Source organism: Oncorhynchus nerka, unplaced genomic scaffold (genome assembly GCF_034236695.1).
Source record: "Oncorhynchus nerka isolate Pitt River unplaced genomic scaffold, Oner_Uvic_2.0 unplaced_scaffold_720, whole genome shotgun sequence".
In the NCBI taxonomy this organism is placed as follows: Eukaryota; Metazoa; Chordata; class Actinopteri; order Salmoniformes; family Salmonidae; genus Oncorhynchus; species Oncorhynchus nerka.
In genome coordinates this window covers 406,132-411,319 of record NW_027040464.1, presented here as the reverse complement: position 1 = coordinate 411,319, position 5,188 = coordinate 406,132, and the positions used below count along the sequence as shown (strand labels likewise).

Here is a 5,188-nt window from a genome sequence, read left to right as displayed (position 1 = left end):
TTAACCCCTAACCCTGTGTTAACCCCTAACCCTGTGTTAACCCTAACCCTGTGTTAACCCTAACCTGTGTTAACCCTAACCTGTGTTAACCCCTAACCTGTGTTAACCCCTAACCTGTGTTAACCCCTAACCCTGTGTTAACCCCTAACCCTGTGTTAACCCCTAACCCTGTGTTAACCCCTAACCCTGTGTTAACCCCTAACCCTGTGTTAACCCTAACCCTGTGTTAACCCTAACCCTGTGTTAACCCTAACCCTGTGTTAACCCTAACCCAGTGTTAACCCCTAACCCTGTGTTAACCCCTAACCCTGTGTTAACCCCTAACCCTGTGTTAACCCCTAACCCAGTGTTAACCCTAACCCAGTGTTAACCCTAACCCAGTGTTAACCCTAACCCTGTGTTAACCCCTAACCCTGTGTTAACCCCTAACCCAGTGTTAACCCCTAACCCAGTGTTAACCCCTAACCCAGTGTTAACTAACCCAGTGTTAACCCCAACCCAGTGTTAACCCCCTAACCCTGTGTTAACTCCTAACCCTGTGTTAACCCTAACCCTGTGTTAACCCCCTAACCCTGTGCAATCCCCTAACCCAGTGTTAACCCCTAACCCAGTGTTAACCCCTAACCCTGTGTTAACCCCTAACCCAGTGTTAACCCCTAACCCTGTGTTAACCCCTAACCCAGTGTTAACCCCTAACCCAGTGTTGAACAGTAAAGACTGTTTTCTTCTGTTTCAGAGGCGCTGAAGAGAACAGACACAGAGCTACAGAAAGCAGTGAGCTACAACCCCTACAATCACACACAGTTATACTGCTGTAGTAACCCTGTCATACTGCTGTAGTAACCCTGTCATACTGCTGTAGTAACCCTGTCATACTGCTGTAGTAACCCTGTCATACTGCTGTAGTAACCCTGTCCCCTACAATCACACACAGTTATACTGCTGTAGTAACCCTGTCATACTGCTGTAGTAACCCTGTCATACTGCTGTAGTAACCCTGTCATACTGCTGTAGTAACCCTATCATACTGCTGTAGTAACCCTGTCATACTGCTGTAGTAACCCTGTCATACTGCTGTAGTAACCCTGTCATACTGCTGTGGTAACCTCCTGTCCCCTCACAATCACACACACAGTTATACTGCTGTAGTAACCCTGTCCCCTACAATCACACACAGTTATACTGCTGTAGTAACCCTGTTCCCTACAATCACACAGTCATACTGCTGTAGTAACCCTGTCCCCTACAATCACACAGTCATACTGCTGTAGTAACCCTGTCATACTGCTGTAGTAACCCTGTCCCCTACAATCACAGTTATACTGCTGTAGTAACCCTGTCCCCTACAATCCGCACACGGATAGTATACTGCTGTAGTAACCCTGTCATACTGCTGTAGTAACCCTGTCATACTGCTGTAGTAACCTAACCTGTCATACTGCTGTAGTAACCCTGTCATACTGCTGTAGTAACCTGTCATACTCATAACCCATACTGCTGTAGTAACCCTGTCATACTGCTGTAGTAACCCTGTCATACTGCTGTAGTACCCTGTCATACTGCTGTAGTAACCCTGTCATACTGCTGTAGTAACCCTGTCATACTGCTGTAGTAACCCTGTCATACTGCTGTAGTAACCCTGTCATACTGCTGTAGTAACCCTGTCATACTGCTGTAGTAACCCTGTCATACTGCTGTAGTAACCCTGCCATACTGCTGTAGTAACCCTGTCATACTGCTGTAGTAACCTGTTATACTGCTAGTGACCTCTGTTCCCTACAGCCACAGTCATACTGCTGTAGTAACCCTGTCATTCTGCTGTAGTAACCTGTCATTGCTGTAGTAACCCTGTCATACTGCTGTAGTAACCCTGTCATACTGCTGTAGTAACCCTGTCATACTGCTGTAGTAACCCTGTTATACTGCTGTAGTAACCCTGTCATACTGCTGTAGTAACCCTGTCATACTGCTGTAGTAACCCCGTCATACTGCTGTAGTAACCCTGTCATACTGCTGTAGTAACCCTGTCATACTGCTGTAGTAACCCTGTCATACTGCTGTAGTAACCCATGTCATACTGCTGTAGTAACCATGTCATACTGCTGTAGTAACCCTGTCATACTGCTGTAGTAACCATGTCATACTGCTAGTAGTAACCCTGTCATACTGCTGTAGTAACCCTGTCATACTGCTGTAGTCAACCTGTAGTCATACTGCTGTAGTAACCCTGTCATACTGCTGTAGTAACCCTGTCATACTGCTGTAGTAACCCTGTTATACCTGTTATACTGCTGTAGTAACCCTGTCCTCTCTCTCTCGTGTGTGTGTGTGTGTGTGTGTGTGTGTGTGTGTGTGTGTGTGTGTGTGTGTGTGTCAGTGCTTGGTGGAGGCCGTGCGTATCCTGGACGGTGTGTGTGTGGAGGACGCAGGGTGTGTGTATCGTGCGTTCCCGTGTGTTAAGTCACTGTTCGGCCGTCTGAACTCTGACCTGTCCTGCAGCAGAGTCCTCCTGCCCATCGCTCAGTTCTACCTGAACCACGGTGAGGAGGTGTGTGTGTGCACATGTGGAGGATAGAGCTAGTGTGTGTGTGTGTGTGTGTGTGTGTGTGTGTGTGTGCACGTGTGGAGGATAGAGCTCGTGTGTACTTACTGTGTTTGTGTGTGTGTGTGTGTGTGTGTAGGGGAGACTGCAGCGGTGGACAGTGAGTGTGTGTGGAGGTGTGTGTTTGGTGTTCTCCCAGCAGAGTGTTTCAACGACCCCTATCTGGCCCACGAGACGCTGTCCTTCATCAGAGCCAATCAGCTGCAGCTCCACTCCTCTGTACCACTGTACACACACTTCCCTAGCCTGCTCAAGGTAACACACTACTTCCTAGCCTGCTCAAGGTAACACACTACTTCCTAGCCTGCTCAAGGTAACCCACTACTTCCCTAGCCTGCTCAAGGTAACCCACTACTTCCCTAGCCTAGCTCAAGGTAACACACTACTTCCCTAGCCTGCTCAAGGTAACTTTTCCCTAGCCTGCTCAAGGTAACACTACTCCCTAGCCTGCTCAAGGTAACACACTACTTCCCTAGCCTGCTCAAGGTAACACACTTCCCTAGCCTGCTCAGGTAACACACTACTTCCTAGCCTGCTCAAGGTAACACACTACTCCTAGCCTGCTCAAGGTAACACACTACTCCCTAGCCTGCTCAGGAGGTAACACACTACTAAACACACTCCTAGCCTGCTCAAGGTAACACACTACTTCCCTAGCCTGCTCAAGGTAACACACTACTTCCTAGCCTGCCTCAAGGTAACCCACTACTTCCTAGCCTGCTCAAGGTAACACACTACTCCCTAGCCCTCAAGGTGTAACACACACTACTTCCTAGCCTGCTCAAGGTAACACACTAATTCCCTAGCCTGCTCAAGGTAACCCACTACTTCCTAGCCTAACTCAAGGTAACCCACTACTTCCCCCTAGCCTGCTCCAGGCAACCCACTACTTCCCTAGCCTGCTCAAGGTAACACACTACTTCCCTAGCCTGCTCAAGGTAACACACTACTTCCCTAGCCTGCTCAAGGTAACACACTACTTCCCTAGCCTGCTCAAGGTAACACACTACTTCCCTAGCCTGCTCAAGGTTACACACACCTTTTCCCTAGCCTGCTCAAGGTAACACACTACTTCCCTAGCCTGCTCAAGGTTACACACACCTTTTCCTAGCCTGCTCAAGGTACCACACTACTTCCCTAGCCTGCTCAGGTAACCACACTACTTCCCTAGCCTGCTCAAGGTAACACACTACTTCCCTAGCCTGCTCAAGGTAACACACTACTTCCCTAGCCTGCTCAGGTAACACACTACCTTCCCCTAGCCTGCTCAAGGTAACACACACTACTTCCCTAGCCTGCTCAAGGTAACACACTACTTCCCTAGCCTGCTCAGGGTGACCTCAAGGTAACACACTACTTCCCTAGCCTGCTCAGGTTAGGTAACACACTACTTCCTAGCCTGCTCAGGTAACACACTACTTCCCTAGCCTGCTCAAGGTAACACACTACTTCCTAGCCTGCTCAAGGTAACACACTACTTCCCTAGCCTGCTCAAGGTAACACACTACTTCCTAGCCTGCTCAAGGTAACACACTACTTCCTAAGCCTGCTCAGGGTTAACACACACCTTTCCCTAGCCTGCTCAAGGTAACACACTACTTCCCTAGCCTTCCCTAGCCTGCTCAAGGTAACACACTACTTCCCTAGCCTGCTCAAGGTTCACACACTATTTCCCTAGCCTGTAACACACTACTTCCCTAGCCTGCTCAACACCTAGCCTGCTCAAGGTAACACACCTTTCCTAGCCTGCTCAAGGTAACACACCTTTTCCCTAGCCTGCTCAAGGTAACACACTACTTCCCTAGCCTGCTCAAGGTAACCCACACTACTAGCCTGCTCAAGGTAACACACACTACTTCCTAGCCTGCTCAAAGGTAACACACTTCCCTAGCCTGCTCAAGGTAACACACTACTTCCCTAGCCTGCTCAAGGTAACACACTACTTCCCTAGCCTGCTCAAGGTAACACACACTACTTCCCTAGCCTAGCTCAAGGGTAACACACTACTTCCCTAGCCTGCTCAAGGTAACACACTACTTCCCTAGCCTGCTCAAGGTAACACACACTAAGCCTGCTCAAGGTAACACATTACTTCCTAGCCTTAAAGCCCACTACCCTAGCCTGCTCAAGGTAACACACTAGCCTGCTCAAGGTTACTTCCCTAGCCTGCTCAAGGTAACACACTACTTCCTAGCCTGCTCAAGGTAACACACTACTTCCCTAGCCTGCTCAAGGTAACACACCTTTTCCTAGCCTGCTCAAGGTAACACACTACTTCCCTAGCCTGCTCAAGGTAACACACTACTTCCCTAGCCTGCTCAAGGTTACACACACCATTTCCCTAGCCTGCTCAAGGTAACACACTACTTCCCTAGCCTGCTCAAGGTAACACCTACCTGCCACACACCATTTCCTAGCCTGCTCAAGGTACCACACTACTTCCCTAGCCTGCTCAAGGTAACACACTTTCCTAGCCTGCTCAAAGGTAACACACACTACTTCCCTAGCCTGCTCAGGTAACACACTACTTCCCTAGCCTGCTCAAGGTAACACACTACTTAGCCCTAGCTAGCTCAAGGTAACACA

At 49.0% G+C, this 5,188-nt stretch overlaps 1 long non-coding RNA gene across 1 annotated transcript; it reads left to right on the top strand.

Annotated features, from left to right (window-relative positions):
* The first annotated feature begins 678 nt into the window (after positions 1–678).
* LOC135571160 (uncharacterized) lies at positions 679–2,834 on the top strand. The gene is made up of 3 exons (XR_010463661.1): positions 679–774; positions 2,378–2,540; positions 2,682–2,834. It is a non-coding gene; the product is annotated as an uncharacterized LOC135571160 (long non-coding RNA).
* Positions 2,835–5,188: the final 2,354 nt, after the last annotated feature.